Consider the following 13,842-nt stretch of genomic DNA (forward strand, 5'->3'; position numbering starts at 1 on the left):
CTACATTTCAGTCCCAACAGACACCTCACAAATTCGTCCTACACAAGAGTGATTGGGTAGTGTACAAGTTTGATAAAGAAGAAGATCGCCAAAAAGTTCTTCAAGGAGGACCTTACTTTGCCTTCGGGGTTCTGATGTTCTTGAAGATATGCCCAAATATTTTCTATTTGATGAAGATGGATGCTTTGTGCTGGCATGGATACAAATCCATGGCCTCCCATTGTATTGTTGGATCTAATTTGTGCTAAGCAAGATTGGATCGAAAATTGGAAAACTGTTTTACACCGATAATTTGACTAGGACAAGGGAACGGTTGGAGTATGCAAGGCTTATGGTGGAGATTTCGACTATTGGTGAATGTGTTCATGGAGTCCCCATCACCCTACCTACTGGTGTTCAAGTGGATTTGAAAATCATATATGAAATGATCCCAGATTTTTGATAAATATGCAACAAATTGGGCCATCGATCGGAGAATTGCCAAGGAAAGGCTACATTAGGCAACATCAAAACAACCCCCACGCTGATCCAAATGTTCAAGGATATGGGAGGCTAAGATCTCAATCAACAAGAGGTCACCGGTGGACAAGAACAAGATATAGAAATCATACAAGCCAACAATGGAGCCCAAAGAAACAAGGACCAAATGTTGAGGTGTCGGTTGATTAACAAGAGCTTGCAATTATCGTTGTGAACAACGCTATACCGATGGATATAATTCTTCCCAATTATGAATATGAAGCCCACCACGGAGAGAATCAAATGCCATAACAGCAACCCCTTCAAGAGGTGGAAACAAACAACGAGGTGCCTAGAGAAATCGAGCAAGTGCAACCACTGAAAGTTGTCCAACAGCCGACAATTCCAAGTGAAGGGAGCTCATCCTCCTCTTCTATTTCTTCCTCCACGGCATCACAATAAGATAGGGCAGCAAGTGAGACTATTCATACAATATCGAAGGCATCAACATCTTCCTCGTTGCTCACTGTTACATCATCTACGAGTGGGGATATGGCTAGTAGTACACCGACCCCTATGATTGGTACAAGACAACTGGTGCGAACAACTCGTAATGATCATAAATGAAGGTTGCATCTTGGAATATTAGGGGCTTTCACAAGCCCCTAAAGCATGGAGGGGTGCAACATCTCATTCAGCAAAAAGACATTCAAGTTATGACATTAATGCAAACAAAACTCAATGAAGACTCACTAAGTCCTATATTACAAAGGAGGTTTTCAAGTATGGGGCATGCACATAATTTCAACTTATCTAATCATGGTCACATATTACTTCTTTGGGATTTGCATAAAGTTGATTTGGATATTGTTATGACTACAAATCAATATATATATTACCATATTCGATGTCGTATCTCTAGCAAGAGCTTCTTTGTAACTTTTGTCTATGACCTTCATTCAATTGTCACAAGAAGACCTTTATGGGAGGCACTCACAGATTTGGGAGATAATATTACTGATGCTTGGATGGTTATGGGTAATTTCAACTCATTCTTGTCTATTGATAAAAAGAAAAGTGATTCTCCTATCACAAATCATGAGATGAGAGATATGCAAATTTTTACACAAGCTTTTGGATTGATGGATCTCCGTTCCATTGGATGCCGCTTTACATGGTCTAATGGTAACATTTCTTGCAAGATAGATAGAGCTTTAGTTAATTCTTTTTGGTTGATGACAGATTTTGATGCATAGCGGAGTTTACGACACCGGGGTGTCTCTCGGACCATTCATGTACTATTGTGCACACCTTGTCCAAAGACCGGCCTCCGAATAGAGCTTTTAAATTTATCAACATGTGGGCATTGCATGAAGACTTTGAGAAGATAGTGAAAGACTCATGGGCAGCCCCTATCCAAGGAAACACTCAATATGTTCTCAAGGCAAAGATGTTCCGCTTGAAAAGGTGCTTGAGGGAGCTAAACAAGAATAAATTTGGGCACATCTCGGAGAAGGCAAAGAGCGCAAAATAAGAATTAGAGGAGGTCCAAAGAAACATTCTAGATGGTGACCCAAATCCTATAGAGTACACTCACATAAGGAAGAAAGCAAATCTTTTAGCCGAAGCGGAAAGACAATTCTACCAACAAAGGGCTAAAAATGTATACTTGAAGAGTGCGGATAAATGCACAACATTTTTTCATGATGTGGTAAAGAGGAACAACAAGAGGAATGCAATCATCACACTCAAGAAACGTAATGGGGACCAAACCACAAGTATAAGTGAAGTTGTGGAAGAGTTTGTTGACTACTTTCATGGCTTACTTGGTAAAAAAGAGGCGTGCACATTTTTGGACAGCAGTGAGATCGCTGGAAGGAAGATCGCCTTGGGGCAAACTGAGAATCTAATCAAGCCGGTAATGCTAGAAGAAATAAAAGCCGCCTTGCATGATATTGGGTGTGGAAAAGCCTCGGGTCCGGATGACTACGGTTCGAAATTCTTCACCTCATCTTGGGATATTATTGGTAACGATTTTATTGCAGCTGTGCAGGAATTTTTCCAAAGTGGCAAACTACTAAAGCAATGAAACCACTCCTTGATCTTACTTGTGCCGAAAAAAGACCATGCGGTGGGAGTAGCGGACTATAGACCGATTTCATGCTGCAATGCATTCTACAAAGTTATTTCCAAGATACTTGTTGCCCGATTATTGGAAGTTATGGATTTCTTATTAGATCCAACACAAGTAGCATTTATAAAGGGACGTTCCATAGGTGACAACATATATTTGACTCAATAATTGCTCTGAAAATATGCAAGGAAAAGGGTTGCTCCTAGATGCATGATCAAAGTTGATTTGAAAAAAACTTTTGACATGGTGGATTGGGATTTCCTTATATCGGCACTCATTCGTTTTGGTTTTCCCCAACGATATTACAATTGGATCAAGGAATGTGTCACAACGGTCTCTTACTCAATCTCTCTTAATGGTGGAGTTTATGATTTTTTCAGTGGGCAAAGAGGACTTAGGCAAGGGGATCCCCTCTCTCCCCTATTGTTTGGATTATGTATTGAGGTGTTATCAAGAAAACTCAAAGCCACCTCTAGATTGCCATCATTTCACTTCCATCCAATGTGCTAGGAGGTGAGCATCACCCACCTTATTTATGCAGATGATCTTATGTTATTTTGTCGAGTGGATACATCTTCTACACAACACTTAACGGATTGCTTGGATTTCTTCGAAAAGGCTTCAGGACTAAAGACAAATCCATAAAAAAATGCAAATTTTCATGACCGGTGTAGAAGCAAGAGTGAAGGCCCAAATTCTTGATCTTTTGGGTTTTCAAGAAGGTTCTTTCCCCTTCCGATATTTAGGCATTCCATTGGCGGCAAAAAAAATTGAGGATTGCTAATTATGGACGGCTCCTAGAGGCTATCACAAAAAAGATAAATGCTTGGCCCAAACACACTTTGTCATATGCCGAAAGATTAAAATTGATAGGTACAGTTCTACAATGAGTGGAATACTTTTGGATTTCAATGTTTCTAATTCCTAGTGGAATTGTAGACAAGATTAAAGCATTTTTCCGTATGTTTGTTTGATCCTCCAAATGCCCTCCTATATCTTGGAAAAAAATGTGTCTATCAAAGTAAGATGGGGATATGACCTTAGAGACCTACTTGCATGGAATGAGGCTTTGTTGAGCAAATTCTTATGGGATATCAAGTCTAAAATAGATTCTTTATGGATAAATTGGGTACACCATCATTATATAAAAGGTACAGAATTTTGGACATGGGAAAGCAAAACTTTGGACTCTCCTTTGATCAAGAGGCTCATAGAAATTTGGAACAAGATCTTGAGAACCTCAAATGGTGTTGGAAGTGCAAATATGAGAATGATGGATTGGTTTGTTGGGATAGAAAATGGAGTTAAAAATGCATACAATTTCTTCATGCCAATGGGGCCGAAAGTAGTATGGAAATCTATGGTATGGAAACCGAAAATCATGCCAAAGCACCGCTTCACATTATGGATGCTGGCTCATGGGAGGTTGAGGATCAAGGATAAAATGGAGTATCAAACAAACAAGGATTGTGTCATGCGCCAACAACAAGAAGAATCAAATCAACATGTCTTCTTTGAATGCTCGACGGCTTGTGAACATTGGTGCAATGTGAAGCGATGGATGGAGATCAAACACAACTTTAAATCCTTTGAGAAGATGCATCAAATTTTTTAGAGATATTACAAGGGTGGTGGTAGAAAGTGTAGGTGCAGCGGAGGTCGACAAGAGGGGGGTGAATTGCTGAAATCAAAAATAAACTATACCCTCCTCGGAATTTAACTCAGAAAAAGCAGCAGTAAAATAATAGCAACTAAATTAAGGAGACAGAAAATAAATCAGAAATAGAATTTAACCTGGTTACAACCAAGAGGGTTGTTAATCCAGGGCGATGAAAAGCGCACTAACAAAAATCTCCTTCTCTGAAGACGGAGAAGCCTTTTACACTTTTGGAAGCTCACTAGTTGCTTAGGAATTGCTTACAGTATTGGTTGTTTGAGTTGTTTTGAATTCCTAGCTCCAGGGGCCTTTAAATAGCCTCTGGAAATTTAATCTCGAGGGTCCAAGGCGCCTCCAATAGGGGTCCAAGGTGCCTCCAAGGGGTGAGCGGATAAAACTTTATCCGCAGCTCGAAACGGTTAGTTTGACCTGTTGAAGGCGCCTTCAACAAGGATGAAGGCGCCTTCAAGCTGGAGGCACCTCCAAGCTGGCAGCTCAAATTCCAGCTTGCTTCCTTCAGCTTCCGACGCTCCGTTCTTTTGGGTGATTGCAGCCAACCGGAATAGGGCTCACCCGAACCCAATTCCTGGCCTTCTCCTCGAGCAGTCTTCCTCCCCGGCTTAACGTCCCTCGAACGCCGCGCACGTTCTTCTCGCCCATCGATGTACTCTTCCGCGGCTCTCTCGTCCTTCGGATGCACCGAGCCCGTCGGCTCCCTTCCCGTGCCGTCCTTCTCGCTATCTGCGTCTCCCGCTCGACTTCCTGCGCTCCTAAGCTCCTGCACACTTAGACACAGGGATCAAACACAAAGCAGGACCTAACTAACTTGGTTAATCACATCAAAACTACCACGGGGTCCAACAATCTCCCCCTTTTTAATGTGCATCAACCCAACTTCAAGTTAGGGTAAAAACAGACACAAAAAGTAATTTTTAAAGAAAAATTACTAAACTAGCATATTAGGCATAAGTTTTGCAATAAATAAAATTGCAACACATTTTAGGAAAAAATATTAAAATTTTAATTTTCCTAACTCCCCCTAAACTTGTACTAATCTCTCCCCCTTTGATCACAGCAAAAATGGGGATTAATTTTTTTTTAAAAAATTCTAAGTTAAATTAATTTTTAGAATTTTTCAGAAATAATTTCTAAGTCAAGAATTAATTTTTTAAAAAATTCTAACCACAATAATTTGTTTGGATTTTTTAAAATAATTTCTAAGTAAAAAAAATTGATTTTTAGAAAAGATATTCTAAGCAAAGCTTTCAAGAGATATTTTTAAAAAAAATTAATTTCTAAGGAAATGTTTAAAAACTTTTCAAAGCATTGTTTAATTCCAATTTCAATGCTTTTATCAGAAAGTTAATTAAACATTTTTATTTCGATATTTCGGCTTCCAGGTCGTGGCGAGGCACTAGGCCTTCTTGGTTATTGGAGCAACAACCACTTCCTTAGACAAAGATTCCATAAAGAAATTTAAAGTTTAATTTTCTTACTGTAAGCTTTTAACTAAAAGAGAGATTTAAACTAGCAAAGATTTTGGAACCCAATAAAGGTTCCTTCCTACAGGGTTGGTCAAAAACTTAGGGGGTACATGATTTTTGGGCACTTTTCTAAGTTGACCATGGTGTTTTCTAATGTACCAATTTAATTTCCCATAAATTCTTAATTTTGATTTAGGAAATTTATTTAAGCATGCATCAAATTTTAATTTATCATTTTCTGATTTTATGCTATCGTACATTTTAAGTGGACATGCTTTTGCTAATTTCATTTTCAATTCTTTATTTTCTTTTTCTAATTCGAATAAGTCTTTAGAAAGTGATTTAATAAATCTAAAAGACTGAGTCGGGGTTAGATTTCGTACCTGACTTACCTGACACGATGAGGCTCCCCCTTCACTGCAGCTTTCCTCTTCTGATGTTCCTCCCCCTTTATCGATGCTCATCTCTGAGCTAGACGTTTCTTCTAGTTGTTGGTTGGCCATCAGTGATATTCCCAAGAATTCTTCAACTTCTGATTCGGAGGACGACGAATCATCCCACGTGGCCTTTAGGTTGTGTTTGGGTCGAGCTGGATTCTTGCTCCTTTCCTTACCCTTCTGTTTTCTCTTCAATTTTGGGCAGTCCTCCTTGATGTGCCCTTCTTCGTTGCAGTTGTAGCAACGAATCATCCTTTTCTTTCGTTGATGCCTCTGCGATCTAAACTTATTAGAATTAAAAAATTTATTGAAGCGTCTTACTAGTAGTGTCGCTTTGGATTCGTCGACCGAGGCTTCTGAGTCAGAACCGTTTATTTTTGCCTTTAAGGCAATATTTTGACTGGTCTTCTCCACTCCATTGGGCTCTAAAACTCGAGATTCGTGAAGTTCAAAAGTGGAAAACAATTGTTCTAGAGTACTTACCTCGAAGTCCTTAGAGATGTAGTACGCATCTACTAAGGATGCCCACTCTGGAGTTTTGGGGAAGGCATTGAGCGTGTATCGGATCGAGTCCCATGTAACGACCCAATTTTTCCTATTTCGAGTTCCAAATGTCCATAAAAATATTTGGAAATGCTTTTAAAATATTCTAGAGATTTTTAGAAATTTTTAGAGTATTTTTACGCAATTTTTGGAGGTCGTTTAGTATGTTTACAAATAGAAAGAAATTTTGACAAAAATCATTAAAGGTAAGGCTCGAACCCGTGACCTCCGGCCGAACCAAACCCAACCGGACGTAGCCGACCAGCTGAGCTATGCGGGTTTTGTTAACCCAATATGGAGAGAAATATATTTAAGTTATAGAAAAGGGCAGAAATAAACCTAGGTGTTAAAGGGTTAATTTTCTTCCCATGCCCTAATTTCTATTCCTTCTCCTCTTCGGGTGCGTCGGCGTCGCTGGTCTCGGGCAGAAACGCAGCCACTTTGGAGCTTCTTTCCGGTGGCCGGCGAAGGCTTCTTCCGGCGAACCTTGCGGATCCGAGTTCCTCCCGTCGAAGAGAGCCCGCGGACACAGAAGAAGCGCCGAGATTTCGAGCTCCACCCGGAACCCTAGCTGCCCCTTCCTCCTTCTCGGTTGTAAGTGCAAGAACAAGGGGTAAGTACTACTCACCTGTGGTAGGATAGCTCCAAATCTCTCTGTTTTTCTCCTTGTTCCGAAGCACACATGAACCCTAGAATGGTTTCCTCACCGTGAACCCTAGGTTCGGTTAGCAGGTGACTTGATGAGCACGTTCAGGTTGTATGGAAGCTAGCAGATTTTTCGAATAGGTTTTGTATAGGTTTCAAGTTTAACAGATTTTAGTGCATCCTATTTGACCTTGACAGCACATTATAGGAACATTAGCAAAACAACCCGTAAATATCTATTTTTGGAAGCCCTACATCAACTGCAAATATAATGCACATGATGTGTAAAAGAATTAAGAAAGTAGGATTATGTTTTCCTATTAGCAAGTGCAGAACCGGATTATACTTTGCCTATTAGCAAGTGCAGAACCGGATTATACTTTGCCTATTAGCAAGTGCAAACTTAGTCTAGCTTCTTTAAACAAGTGTAGAATCATTTATATTGTAGTGTTGTTTCTAATAGCAGTGCAAATTTGGTTGCTTGTTTATTTTATAAACTCGAGCAGTTTTATTGTTATGTTAGTAAGTGCATAATACATCCTTACTGTCACTAGAAGCAACCTTTCCTTATACTTTGCTTAATTGGAAATAATTCAACATGAGTAGATTTTAGTGATACATGCTTTAGTATATCATGCGTAGATGTTTGATAACAGCAGTATCCCTTCTTATATCTCGGTTTCCATGAAAGGTGCTTATTTCTAATTATGTTAAGGATTATAGCATGTAGTAGTATGCTGATTGAGTTTCCCGTGCCACTAAATGAGCATGCACAACTTAGTATATTAGTAAGTTTGGATAGATTATTTGTTACTGTTTTAAGGGCAAGAATAACCTTGTTATAACAGTTCAGAGTTAGTTTATTTTGCCCTACTTTACACCATGTATAGAAAGTTTAAAGTCACTTCCTTTTGCTCCATTTTGTAGCATGATTAGTAAGATTAGATTAGCTTTCTTTTGCTCTATTTTACAGCATGTTTAGTAAGTCTAAGTTAGCTATCTTTTGCCCTATTTTACAGCATGTTTAGAAGTCCAAGTTAGCTATCTTTTGCCCTATTTTACAGCATGTTTAGAAAGTCCAAGTTAGCTTTCTTTTGCTCTATTTTACAGCATGTTTAGAAAGTCCAAATTAGCTCTCTTACAGCATGTTTAGAAAGTCCAAATTAGCTCTCTTTTGCTCTATTTTATAGCATGATTAGCAAGTTTGAATTAGCTTTCTTTTGCTCTATTTTATAGCATGATTAGTAAGTTCAGATTTGCTTTCCTTTGCTTTATTTTATATCATGCTTAGAGAGTTCAGGTTTGCTTTCCTTTGTGTTATTTTTATATAGCATGCTTGGTTAGTTGTAATGCTATACTTGTTAGATACATCTATAGGATTCTAATAGGCTCCAATAAAGGATTATAAGAAGCATGAGTAAAGAAAAAGATTAAAATCTAGTTAAAAAGAGATAACAAGTAAACTAAAGTAAGAGGCTAGTACCCGACTTCCAAGGTTGTCGTTAAACAAATCCAGGTGACCAATTCCAAGGTCTTGGCCCTGGTAAGACCAAGGTCCTTACCTCATAGGACTAGAGGTTCGCTACCTCAGTCACTATTAGAGAGCGTGCAAAATAAAGATGGTACTAAGCAATTTCTAGTATAAGGATATAAGAAAATGAAACAAGTTTTATGCTTAGAATCAATAAAAGTTTAGTTCTTTAATTCTAAGTCTACAGTAGTAGTTTCATTTCTTTCCTGTCAGTTAGTGAGCATGTTTAGTATTCAGTTTTATTCCTGTATACCATGAGTACATGCAGCTTTGCTTTAGCATTTCAGTTTCAGTATTATTGCATTTCTTTTATGCACTTCGAAGTTTTTGTGAGATAGATTAGTACTTACTAAGCATTTTCGCTTATAGTTTTGTTTCTTTCCTCCTACTGCAGATAAAGGAAAAGCTAAGATATGAAGGGAGACGACAGGGTGGTGGTGGTGATGAAGGTGTGTGGTGACTGGACTGTGGAGAGATCCAGAAGTAGCTGGCAAAATTGTCAAGACTTCCTTTTAGTTCTCTTTTAATGTTATATTAAATTTGGGATTGTAGTTGAGTCTATTTCCGCATGTCTAATTAGTCTCTTTTATTATTTGTGGAGTGTTGTAGTCGTTGCTATTGCTAGAGTAGTTTCTTGGGTTTTATTGTGATTTATTATACTGCGTGGTTGATTGATATGTGTTCCAGCCGCTTGTGGTTGAGTATATATTGCATGTATTGTTGAATATGGTCACCGGTACAGGGTAGATTTTGTCGAAATTTTTCGGTAGGGTTTCCATGTGATTTTTAATCATACCGGTTAAGTAGAGTTAGTAGTTAAGTAACGGTCATCCTTAGATAGTAGTAGTAGTAAGAAGGGTGGTCGTTACAGTTGGTATCAGAGCAGTGTTCCATTCTTCAGCATCACACACACATCAGCATCATCCTCGCCGTCTCCAAGTAAGGAAGTATTTAAATCCTTTCTTTATTATGCTTTCCTTATTATTAACTGCAGTATAGAGTACTTGTTTTTTTTTGAGTACTAAACTAAGATAGAAGATTTAGTTTCTCTTTTCTTTATTCATATTTATGTATGATTAGAAGGGTTAGAGAGAGGATACCAAGTCTTTTCTTTGCATAATTAGATGTTAAGAAAAAGGATGTCCCCGTACCGTTTGTACTAAGAACCAAGATCAGGAGAACGAAGAGCTTAGATTAACTGAGCCCAATCTCTCTGAAGTTGTTGTCTAACTCCAGAGACAAGTAGCAGAACAGTAGCAAGTGATTGCCAATCTGATGGCAAACCAGCCAGCAGTTCCTCCCCCTCCTTCAGCTATCACTGCAGAGGCTCCAGTGGTAATTGAGACTCCACCAGCTACCCAGGGAGCCGTCACAGCACCCCAGAGACCAGAAGCTTATCTTATACAGTGGCTGAAGCTGAAACCAGAGAGCTTCTCAGGCACGACTGAGCCCTGGGATGCCCAGGCTTAGTTTAAAACACTAGAGAGCACTATGGAGCTTCTTGACTGGCCAGAAGTCAAGAAGGTCAAGTGCGCCTCTTTCTGCCTGTCTGAAGATGCTCGTATGTGGTGGGAGAGGATAAAGACTAAGAGAGCAGCCGATCAGATGAGCTGGGCAGATTTTCAATTAGAGTTCTATGAAGAGTTCTATCACCAACAAGCACTATGAGGAGTTTATAGAGTTCAAGCCAGCCAAGATAGAAGACAAGACAGTAGGGAGCCCGGAGCCCCAGTCAAGTAAGTGCAGAAGAACAGAAAGAAGGTAAGAAAGAAGGGGTTCGGGTGGTCTGTGAATATCCTGAGGTATTCCCAGCAGATCTACCTGGACTACCTCCCAATAAATGAATGGATTTGAGATTGAATTGGTTCCTGGAACCGGTCCAATTTCAAAAGCTCCGTATCGCATGTCTCCAGCAGAGCTGAAGGAGTTACAAGAACAACTACAGGAGTTACTTGACAAAGGCTTCATTCGCCCTAGTCATTCACCCCGGGAAGCTCCAGAGCTGTTCGTTAAGAAGAAAGACGGATCCATGCTAAGGTGCATAGATTTTAGAGCGCTGAGCAAAGTAGCAGTTAAGGACAAGTACCCTCATTCCAGAATAGATGATCTATATGATCAGCTAAAAAGGGAAATAGTGTTCTCTAAAATAGACCTACGCTATGGGTATCATCAGTTGGAGGTGAAAGAAAGTGATACACCCAGAACAGTTTCCAGGACCAGATATGGACACTATGAGTTTGTGGTCATGCCTTTTGGAGTGACTAATGCACATGCGGTCTTCATGGACTTAATGAACAGAGTATTCAGAGAATATCTTGACAAATTTGTCATTGTATTCATCGACGACATTCTGGTCTATTCAAGGACCCCAGAGGAGCATGACACGCACTTGAGGATGGTACTGCAGACTCTGCAGCAAAAGTAGCTTTATGCTAAATTCTCAAAGTACGAGTTCTAATTAGATCAGGTGGTGTTTTTAGGTCACATTATTTCTAAAGAAGGTATTCAAGTGGATCCAGCCAAAGTGGAAGCGGTCAACAACTGGAGTAGACCCAAGAACGTCAGAGAGATCAGAAGCTTCCTTGGTTTAGTTGTGTACTACAGGAAATTCGTGGAGGACTTTTCCAGGATAGCCTCTCCACTAACATCCCTCACTAGAAAGAACAAGAGATTCGAATGGTCAGATAAATGTGAGCAGAGTTTCCAAGAGCTAAAGAAGAGATTGATCAGTGCTCCCATTCTGACTGTTCCACAGAGCGACAAGAGTTTCGACATCTACAGTGATGCTTCCAAGATGGGCTTAGGAGTTGTACTCATGCAAGAAGTAAAAGTCATAGCTTATGCTTCCAGACAACTCAAAGATTATGAGAAGAACTACCCTACTCATGATCTTGAGCTGACAGCTGTGATTTTTGCACTTAAACTCTGGCGACATTATTTGTATGGAGTTCAGTGTAGAATCTTCACAGATCATCAGAGTCTTAAGTACTTCTTCACTCAGAAGGACTTAAACATGAGACAGAGAAGATGGCTGGAGTTGGTCAAAGATTACGACTGTGAGATCCTCTACCACCCAGGCAAAGCTAACAAATTGGCAGATGCACTAAGCAGAAAGTCCAGTGCATTCCTGATGTCTCTGTCATCATTAGCCCTACCCACTGCAGAAGGAGTTGTCAAATTTTGGACTTGAAATTATTTACAGACAGCTCTCCGCATTAACTTTAGAGTCTACCTTGCTTGAGGACATACAAAGAGAGCAAAGTGAAGATCAGACAGAGGATTGAGATTGCCCAGAGTAGACAGAAGAGTTATGCTGACACACGCCGTAGGCCATTGGAATTCCAAGTAGGAGATTCAGTGTTCCTCAAGGTCGCTCCTATGAAGGGAGTAATGAGATTTGGCAAGAAGGGCAAATTAAGTCCTCGCTATGTAGGACCTTACCTAATCATAGAAAGGATTGGGAAAGTAGCTTACAAGTTGGACTTACCACAAGACATGTCAGCAATACATAATGTATTTCATGTCTCCATGCTAAAGAAGTGTCTCCATGACCCGAGCCAAGTGATTCAGCCTCAGTCAGTGCAGATCCAAGAGGATCTTAGTTATGAGAGCAGACCTACACAGATAGTGGACAGAGTAGTCAAGAGATTGAGAAACAAAGAAGTACCACTAGTGAAGGTCGTCTGGCAGAACCAGAAGCACGAGGAAATCACTTGGGAGCGGGAGGACAGTATGAGACAGAAGTATCCAGAGCTATTCTAAGTTCGAGGATGAACTTTTTATAAGGTATGGGGGATTGTAACGACCCAATTTTCTCTATTTCAAGTTCCAAATTTCCATAAAAATATTTGGAAATGCTTTTAAAATATTCTAGAGATTTTTAGAAATTTTTAGAATATTTTTACGTAATTTTTGGAGGTCGTTTAGTATGTTTACAAAAAGAAAGAAATTTTGACAAAAACCGTTGAAGGTAAGGCTCGAACCCGTGACCTCCAGCCGAACCAAACCCAACTGGACGCAGCCGACCAGCTGAGCTACGCGGGTTTTGTTAACCCAATATGGAGAGAAATAGATTTAAGTTATAGAAAAGGGCAGAAATAAACCTAGGTTTTAAAGGGTTAATTTTCTTCCCAAGCCTTAATTTCTATTCCTTCTCCTCTTCGGGTGCGTCGGCGTCGCTGGTCTCGGGCGGAAACGCAACCACTTTGGAGCTTCTTTCCGGCGGCCGGCGAAGGCTTCTTCCGGCGAACCTTGCGGATCCGAGTTCCTCCCGTCGAAGAGAGCCCGCGGACACAGAAGAAGCGCCGAGATTTCGAGCTCCACCCGGAACCCTAGCCGCCCCTTCCTCCTTCTCGGTTGTAAGTGCAAGAACAAGGGGTAAGTACTACTCACCTGTGGTAGGATAGCTCCGAATCTCTCTATTTTTCTCCTTGTTCCGAAGCACACATGAACCCTAGAATGGTTTCCTCACCATGAACCCTAGGTTCGGTTAGCAGGTGACTTGATGAGCACGTTTGGGTTGTATGGAAGCTAGCAGATTTTTCAAATAGGTTTTGTATAGGTTTCAAGTTTAACAGATTTTAGTGCATCCTATTTGACCTTGACAGCACATTATAGGAACATTAGCAAAACAACCCGTAAATATCTATTTTTGGAAGCCCTACATCAACTGCAAATATAATGCACATGATGTGTAAAAGAATTAAGAAAGTAGGATTATGTTTTCCTATTAGCAAGTGCAGAACCGGATTATACTTTGCCTATTAGCAAGTGCAGAACCGGATTATACTTTGCCTATTAGCAAGTGCAAACTTAGTCTAGCTTCTTTAAACAAGTGTAGAATCATTTATATTGTAGTGTTGTTTCTAATAGCAGTGCAAATTTGGTTGCTTGTTTATTTTATAAACTCGAGCAGTTTTATTGTTATGTTAGTAAGTGCAGAATACATCCTT

Source organism: Zingiber officinale, chromosome 1A (assembly GCF_018446385.1).
Source record: "Zingiber officinale cultivar Zhangliang chromosome 1A, Zo_v1.1, whole genome shotgun sequence".
In the NCBI taxonomy this organism is placed as follows: domain Eukaryota; kingdom Viridiplantae; phylum Streptophyta; class Magnoliopsida; order Zingiberales; family Zingiberaceae; genus Zingiber; species Zingiber officinale.